This window comes from Bombus vancouverensis, unplaced genomic scaffold, assembly GCF_051014615.1.
Source record: "Bombus vancouverensis nearcticus unplaced genomic scaffold, iyBomVanc1_principal scaffold0034, whole genome shotgun sequence".
Taxonomy (NCBI): Eukaryota; Metazoa; Arthropoda; class Insecta; order Hymenoptera; family Apidae; genus Bombus; species Bombus vancouverensis.
The window spans coordinates 629,287-639,226 of record NW_027468925.1 but is presented as its reverse complement, the minus strand read 5'-3'; positions in this window follow the sequence as shown (position 1 = coordinate 639,226).

Sequence of the window (9,940 nt, the reverse complement as noted above, 5' to 3'; positions counted from 1 at the left end):
GGAGTGTCAAAGTTATTACGCGGATTGGCGTACCTTAACCACGTGCCTTTTAATGAAACTAGGTTATTCATTTGTTATTCGTTCCTAACTTTCAACTTTATGATTTTTGCGGAATAAAATTTTATATTCCGGTTCAGTTTATAAATGATTCAGGGTAAATACATTTATTACGATCGTTTAAAGTTTAAAGAAACACCGTTATAAAGTCGTAATACGAGACAAAGCGATTCAGAACTCGAATTCATTTGTTGGAACGACGCCATGGGCAAAAGTAGATAATGGAAAACTTTCTTCCAAAGACCATTTGATAGCGCCGACGTAATCAAGAGTGTGACGATATTGCCAGAGACGTTTCTGCAAATAGAAGACTAACTTATTTACGAATTGCCGTAACACGATTGCCGCTGGTAGTATGGTTAGTAATCGCTTTATTGAATTTTCGCTTGATGTGACATCGTCGAGAGTTTCTAGCGAAATTCTTCTCCCTGTAAAACTATGTTTCTACAGCAATGGCTGTAATTTTCGAGTTACCGTTTGCGAAGAAATCTTTTTCTTTGTTACGTGTAATAGATTATTTTTAAGTTTTAAGTTTTAAATTACATTGGTAACCTTCTATAATTTATTACTCGAAGGTGGTAATTTTTTCTTAAATAGTTTGTTTTTCCTATAATTTATTATAATATATTTTACTACAGAATCCTCAAAAACATGATGTATGTATATATATATCCTGAAATATTATCAGTCTATTGTCAAGTTATAGAACATTATGGAAATTGCCAATTAAAGTCATAAAAAACAAAAAATAAGGAAGTTCGTTAAAATAATCAAGATATAGAATTTATTCGAGTAATATAGATTACGGTAGAGATGGTGACGGTAACAATGAGTGGACTGATACTTCGTGCGAAAACAAATTGGAAGCGCAGAGCGATGTATTGTTTCAGCGAATATCGATTTTAAAGCACGGTTTTAAAACACGGTATAATCAATTTTTTTACATAAAATTATATTGTATAGGCTATTGTTATTTAAACATTTTAAATTGGATGGTTTTTACATATGCTAAAAAAATGGAAAATGATGATGATGAATCAATGACACGTAGAAAATTATAATCTATTGTATTGCTGTTATCTAATGGTGTTGTAGTTGACTGTATGGTGGATGTATCTAATGGTGTTGTAGTTGACTGTATGTTGTTCAATATTGCTATGAAACTCTTCTGATTCATTGTCACTTATACGAAGGATGGAAGTATACGAAATCGATAAAATTATTAATAATATTTACGAAGAGAAAGTAAACTGTTGGATATATGACAAAATAATTCTATTTTAAATGAGAGACTGGTCAGCGTGGTTATTTTGTTTACAAAATCAAACGAATTTAATGAATGTAATGGTAAGGAAGTAACTATAAGTGGCTGTTAAACTATTTTTATGCTTGAAAAGTAATTCGCAAAGTAATGTAAAGCAGTACTACTGAGTTGTACATAACCTCTTTCAGAATTTGTTCTTAAGCTCTTGCTTCATAACTTCCTTAATTATACTCTTCAAACTTATTGACTACTTCGATGTTGTTACGAACAGAAACTGATAAAATATTAATCTTAAATATAGATTGAAATGAAAGCTTGTCACGTAAATATATATATATGTACTACTTACTCAAACTATGGATCACATAACCTATACAAAAAAAAAAAAAAAGAAAAAAGAAAAAAATTATTGTACACTATAAAGCAAGAGGTTAAATCTTTAATCTGTTAAGAATTAAATTTTTTATTGTAACTGCGAAAATTATAAAAGTACCAAGCGAAGCAAGTACGGAATATATGCGGAATATGAATCGCTCAACGAACCAAAGAGCGGCTCAGTGACAAAATTAGCAAAGTAAAGACCACAAATATTACAACGTTATATTCTACCACAAAATAATTCTCTATACAAAAAAGGTACACAACGAATCGATTTTTCACAACGATAAGAGTCAACAGAACCAATCAAGACCAGGCGAGACTCTCATAAGACAACGATATCAGAGGGATCAAATCAGCGACTTCAATCTATGTTACAGAGTATAGTTATCAAGAAAAATTGCTCTTTTCATGAAAAGTATGGTAATGATACTCTTATAATACATTGTATATCTGGCAGTCGGATGTGCCCGTGGCCATCGGAAATGTAAAGACGACGCTTTTAGAAAGTGATAGCGCCTTCGCGTTTTAAAAACGCGTTAGAAGAAGGACGGTTTCGCTATCCAAGGCGAATCGAAAAGTGCGCGTGTTGCGAGAATCAGAGTTGATCGAGACGTCGAAGCATAGAGTCGTTAGAATTGAGTTGCGAGTGTTGTCGAGTGTTAGAGTTGCTAGTGAGAGAGAGAGAGAGAGAGAGAGAGAGAGAGAGAGTGTTACCAAATAGTTGTCAAGTTATTTGTTGCAAATACGAGCGTTGCATTTAGTTTTCCTGTTAATCAAACATCGTTTCTCTGTCTAACTAATATCTGTATTTTCAATCCATTATTAATATATTCCGATATTACAAGTGGGGGCTCGTCCGGGATTGAATAAGACAGAGAAACGATACGATTTAACGGAGCTATTTGTGCGGGAGTAGAAAAGAATAGAATAAAATGGCAAACGTTGAAGACGAACGATTGTCGGGTGAAGAGGATTTGACGCTGAAGGAGCTGAGGAGTAAGCTCGCACAGATGAATCTGCCTATATCCGGTGCGAGATCAGTGCTGGTTGCCAGGTTGAACAAAGCGTGCAAACCTGGTCGATCTACTCCTAAGGATTCGAAGCCTGGCGAAGAACCAACAAACCAGCGAGATCTAAGAAGCAAGCAGAGAGCCGAACGCAGTCAAGAGGGAGAGGAAGACCTCGAGAAGCTGAGGACGAAAGAGCTGAGAGCGCGTCTCGTTAGCTTGGGGTTGAAGGTAACGGGAAGAAAATCCGAACTACGCGCGCGGCTACAGGCGGCCCTAGAAGGAGACGATGTATCGTCGGAAGAAGAGAGCTCCGACGAAAGTGAAGGCGAGGACGATAAACAAGGCGCGCGAGAATACAGGAGAGGCACGCGAGCGGTGTATCAGGACCGCGATGAGTATCAGCAGAAGTATATGCGTCGGTTCGATGTTGAGTCTTAAAGACGTGGAAGACTCATTAGAGAAATTCAGCGGGGATGATCTGCTGAGTGTAAATCAGTGGGTGGAAGACTTCGAGGAAATGGCAGAAGTGTGGGGTTGGTCAGACGCCCACATGGTGGCCTATGCTAAGAAATTACTCGCAGGCTCCGCTCAGGCCTTCGTACGACAAGAGCGATGCGCGAAGTTCTGGGCAAAGCTAAAAAAGGCGTTGAGGAATGAGTTTGAAAATGTAGTAAGCGACCAACAGATACATGGCGAGTTATCCCATAGAAAGAAGAAAGCAGATGAGAGTCTGCAACAATATATGTATCACATGTGCGGGATTGAAAAACAAGGAAGGGTTGATACGCAATCCTTGATAGACTACATTATTCAAGGCATTCCCGACGAGGTCGCGAACAAGACTGTGCTATACGGAGCCAGGAATATCGAGCAATTAAAAGAGCGTTTCAGGCGCTACGAAGCGATAAAAAGAGATATGGAGATGAGGACGAAATTTGAGGAGCCGAAGAGTAGCAGGGTAAAGCCGGCGGCGAAGCTGTCCGAAACCGAGAGGAACAAGGAACCCGGTCGATCTGAAGATGCGAGGAAGTCGAGAGGACCTAAATGCTTCAAATGTAGGGAGTACGGACACATCGCATCAAAATGCGACAAGGCACTGGGTGAGCCGTCAAAGAAAGTTTACAGCGTGTTTCGGTCGTTACAAACAAGGCGTTGTAAGGATGTTAAGATGGAAAATTTCGAATAGAGCGCGTTGATAGACACCGGTAGTGAGCTGACTCTAATGCGAGCAGATCAGCATGTGAAAATCGGAGCGCCCAGATTAAGTCGGGAAATCGTTGGATTTGGCGGTGTCGGTTCCGGAAGGAATTTTACGCTCGGGAAATTTTCGACGAACATTATTATAGACAATGAGTCGTACTGTATAACCATACACGTAGTTCCAGACACAGTGATGCAACATTCGCTTATTATTGGCGCAGACTTTTTGGACACTGTTGAAATAAGTATAAAAGGGGGAGAATCTTTTATTAGTAGAATAAAGGACGAAAATCCCGATGAGTGTCCGGAAGTCCTCAAGATAGATGTAGAGACACAGGCGAGTGAGATAGATTTGTCACACGTTAAGGACATGCAGCATAGTCTAAAAAGAGATTTGAAGAGAACCAAAGCATTGCTAAGAGACGCTCAAACGATGCCGGAGAGATCGAAAGGTGACTCGACGGGTAAAGCAGCTTTACGACAGCTGAAGAACCAGTTAGAAGATGCAGAATGCGCTAGAGCAGTTGCAGTTAAAGCGAAACAGGCACTGGAGCAAGAACCGAATGAGACGCAGGCTTCGTTGCAGGAAGTACTGCGGCAACGTTCCGAAGCAGAAGATCGTGATTAATGTAGCTAGTCGCGAACGAACTGAGCTACTGTCGCAATTGGAAGAAAATAAAGAAGAGTTAGCAGAAGTTTTGAAGAAGTATCGGGCAGCTGTGCAGCAAGTGTCGGAGGAACGGAGAATAGTGGCAAGACACGTGGTGATTGGTAAAGTGGACCACGAGATGGTGTCCTCGTCGGATTCTTGCGGCCAGCAGGAGGACTTAGCGAACATCACGAGGAGGAAGAATCTGGCTAAACAACAGCAACAGGATGTTGTTGATGATATTTGCGAATTTACTGAGAAGGATAGCGTTGCGGGTGTGAGGGTTGTTTCAAGTTTTCGGATAGACTCGAAGAGAGTGAATGCAAGGCGAACGAAAAGACAAGGGAAGTCGCACGCGCGGAATCCCTCCAATAATATCGATACGAAGATTCGATATACAGAGGATGTGGATGACGAGGACGACGATGGGATTGTCGAGGACACGATGAACGTGAAGACCTTCGAAAAAGAAGAGATCATAGTCTCGGTAGATGGTAAGTTGTTAACGTCTTCCATGTACGAACCGAGCCTACGAAAATGTCACGATGCTGCCACGACGATCAAAGCCCCTGACAAGAGTGAAATGGGTAAACAAACAACGGAGAGGAAGATAGAGGAAGAGCGAAAGAGGAGCAGTAGCATCGAGGACGAACAGGCCGCGGTGTTCCAAGAGGAACGAGATCAGCTGCGTGCGGACGCAAAGAGACGGATTGAGGAGATCCAAATCCGAAACAAGCGGGCGTATAACAGGAGACGCAAGAAGGCGACAGCATACAGGACGGCAGATCTAGTGGCAATCGAGAGGATGCAGAGGGGTCCCGGGCTAAAGCTGCATCCGAAGTTTCTTGGACCGTATCGGGTGATAAAAGTCCTGCGAAATGACCGATACATAGTGCAGCGAGAGGGGGAGCACGAAGGGCCACGTACAACTTCCACGGCAGCCGATCACATGAAATGGTAGAATGCTGACGATAGTGATGTAAGTGCGAGCGGCGATGATGAGCACATCTGAGGGCAGATGCGATTGTCAGGAAAGGCCGATTGTAATATCGTAGAATAGCTTTGATTGGAGATCGGCTGAAAATAGAAAAACCGTGTACGTCGTGTTTCTGTGGTTCGTTTACATTTAAGAGTGCCTACGTGACTAAAGGCACGTAGTTGGTAGTTCTTACGTATGTATGAGGGAAACAATAGACCACGTTAGAAGAAGGACGGTTTCGCTATCCAAGGCGAATCGAAAAGTGTGCGTGTTGCGAGAATCAGAGTTGATCGAGACGTCGAAGCATAGAGTCGTTAGAATTGAGTTGCGAGTGTTGTCGAGTGTTAGAGTTGCTAGTGAGAGAGAGAGAGAGAGAGAGAGAGAGAGAGTTACCAAATAGTTGTCAAGTTATTTGTTGCAAATACGAGCGTTGCATTTAGTTTTCCTGTTAATCAAACATCGTTTCTCTGTCTAACTAATATCTGTATTTTCAATCCATTATTAATAAATTATAATTAATCGGACAAAATTACACCTTTAATATATTCCGATATTACCGTGATGTAATATTTATCATGCTTATTTTGTACGTAAAACGAATCGTTGGAATATTCCCGAAGCTAACGAAGCATTTCCCAAAAGTTAAACCGAAGAAATTAACGCGAATAGTTAAGTGAAATTTTTCCATTAACTTGCTGACCAACCGGCAAATAAAGAATCATAAAAATTGTTTCAATGTGTTGAGGTCACGCATAACTTCTTTTTTCATTGACGATTACCAAACAGGTAAAATTTCGAAATTGTACGAAGGCCACGTGACCAGATCGTATTGGAATTTGAAGTGCATGGAAAAAGACAACTCGAAGTACAAACCTTGAGCTGTACTACTCGAAGTACAAACGTGAACTAATGGATGCAGAAAAGCAATTAACGCCAAACATCCGAACAGCATCTTGGAGCTCGTCATTGTTCTGAAATAAAAGAAGTGACGAATTAAAAAGACGCAGGACTAATAATAATAAAGGAAACTTAGTTCGTATTATAAATTGAATTTACATCAGAAAAGAAGCACGATCAAGCGAAACAGATCGTAGAAATGACAAATATCATCGATATACGTTTCAGTGTAATTTCACTTTTGAAAATTATTTAGTTTAATACGATCGTATTCATCGCTCTGAAACTTTCATTGTGCTGCAATTTGTGCTGCGTCTTTTTAATTTCTCTATCTTTCTGTGTTTTCGGAAAAATTACTTGAAAGATTAAGAATTGCTTGCCTTATTTTATTTTCGATTAGTTAGGATTTGATTATTCCAGGTAAGGTTTATTATTTATAACAGGTTTTATCACTTGTTTATTATTTAGGAGTTTGTTATTTTAGGATTAGTACCTTTTAGGATTTCTTATCCTTCGAGTTTCTGTTTCAGATATCTAGGTCTATTTCAAGATGTTTTATTACATTAGGATTATTTATTCGATTAAGATAATTTAAGAGTTTCACAATGTACAAAGAAATAATCGCGTGAAATTTAGATTTATGCTTTAAACGTATTAAACACGCGGTAATTTCAATGTCTATAGCCTCGAACGTGTTCTGATTAGTTGTGTCATTGTCTGTGACATTGAAATCACAAAAATCCATTGCAAGTGTGCTGTCATGCAATGTGGATGTAATTGGGTTTTTTGGGTATTTCCTGTATCATCTGATTTGTACAGTACTATTTTAACGCAAGGACAGGAAACTTATTATATATTTCCCGTCCATTATTTGAATCGTTGTGAAGTGTAACGAATTATATTCGATTCGAGGAGATGTTAATGAATTACCCATTTCATATGTAATTACATGGAAATAAAAATCATTGCAAAAATAATTGATCTAATGACAACGGAATTTCCAATATTTTTTTGTTTCGTCACGTCTTTTTCATAATATATCTTTTATAGGTACGTGATTTATTAATCGTTCGAATGGAAATAATTATTCGTATAATATTCAAATGATTCTAGCCATAAAATAAATTAAAACGATACCTGTCAATGATATGCAATCTGCGTATGACGTCAACCTCGATCTATGCTTATACAAGAAATTTTATCAATCAATGACTAGATATACAATAATCAAATATTATAAAATTTCCTGAAAACCTTTAGGTGTTAATATTAAGGTGTTAATATCTTTAATATTTGCAAGTTATTGTTTAGCGCTAATTAGTTAGAATGTAACAAGTGGTGTACCAGAATTGAGATAATTAAGCCACACGAACAATCTTATTTAGATCTTTTTAATTTTTTAATTCTCTTTTGCTCTAATACTTCGTAAAATTAATCTTCATTAGCTACTACACTTCATAGAATGACAAGAGATAATTTTTCTTATATAACGTTTCATTCATAAAATCTATCATTAAAGTATATCTTCATAAAAATATCATTCCATACTAACGGTATATTTGGTGTCATACGAGATAACAGTTACCAGTGATGACATATGTAACTTTATAAAGATATCTCGTTTTATTATATATTAAAAGAATGTACTCATTGCTGCTATATTTCAGATGAAAAAAAGGAGGCAACGATTTTACAGTAAAATCGTTCGTTTACAACTGATTCATTTACATTTCATGATAATACTGTGCATTCTGAATATGCTATGATTTGCTTTAAAATAATAAATAGTCCATTCTTGCATACTATTGCTCCGGCTTTACTTGTATTTTCGATATTGGTATAAATAGAAAGACAATTAATGTCGTTCGAGTCTATTTTCGGATCATTTATATTACGTTTAATCCATATAGTTATTATATGAGACATAGTATCGTAAAATTTGGAAGAATAAAACGTTCGTACAGGAAGTACATTTTATAAGAACTCCAACAAATCTGCGTGTGCACCTAAAATACAAACTGATAGTGATTGTTCATAAGTTTATATACATTATCTAATGTCAATCGAAGGTATCAATTCTTTTTCTCCATAAGAGTACTTTTTCATTTATATGTGTTCAACCGTGAAGCATATGTCACCTACAACGAAAAAGAGTTTTCCTATACTTAATATTTCCTTTATATACCTATGAAAGTCTATTCTTCGCGTAGTATGAAATTATGAATAAATCTGGAATATTGTTCAATCTGAAAAGAAAAATAACTCATTGACATCATTCATTGATACGAGATTCAGAATGTTTGTTTTGTCTTGCAGAAAAAGAAGGCAGCCCTCCCTTTCTTTTAATGTGAAATAGAAAGCGAAAATTTGAAAACAGATTTTTTGGAAATTTACTTGCAAATATCGTTTACAATATCGTGATTTTCTTCCCAATGGTACTGTACTTTCAAATTTTCCAGTATCCCTCTAAAAACAAAAAGTCGAACCTCGTTATCATTAACATAGGCATTACAAGGAAGAGAAGTATTAGAAAGCAGCTCCTTTTTATTATGGATTTCTTTATAATCGTGTAAATAAGAAATTCCGGAAATTTTTTCCTCAAGAATTTAATTCTTGTGTTTTGATTGATAATTATTACACTGCATACTAACATTTCGCATACTGTTCGCGTCTAACAATTTCCTAATAATAACTACTTCAAAATTACATATGTTCTTGCACGAATTCAAAAGTACGTATGATACAATTACAATTGATTCTAAAATAATAATTATTTGAAGATATTAAGATACTAATTAAACGTTTCACTATATTTCAAAATCTGGAACAACAAATTTTTATTTATAAAAAATGAAACTGTCTTTATATATTCTTTGTCATGATGCTATTTCTTATTACCATGTCGACATTTTTTAAAATTCATTTTGTTATCTCTACGCAATATGAAAATTCATATACTGCTTAATATTTTTTACATATTATCCATCCACCGCATGATATCTCCTGAAAAATCAAAATATTAATGTTATATTATTACAATGCTTCTTAAATTTCAATTTTTGACAAATTTGAAATCCAATATATTTTGCACAATTATTATTTATCAAAAAATTCTAAGTTAGTAACTTTCTTTTCAAATGGCAAATAACATATACATTGACTTACCTGTAAGTTTTTGTTCCCAATCATCATTTCCTCTTATAGAACATCATTATTGTTCTCATAATTACTACCAGTGTCATAGATATTGTAGTGGCTACAACTGAATTAATAGAAAATGATAAATAACTGTGTATAACAATGACACATAACTTTTACTTACATATCAGTCGATAAGGGATTACTGTGATATCCTGTTGATGTTTCTTAAGGCACTTGATTAGGTGCGATACGGTATCATTCCTTATGGTATACTGTAGAGAAGTATTTTAGAAAATAACAAGAATAAATCTAAATTATTCAGAGGTTCCAGTTTCGGCTTAGACATAAATACAGGACCATTT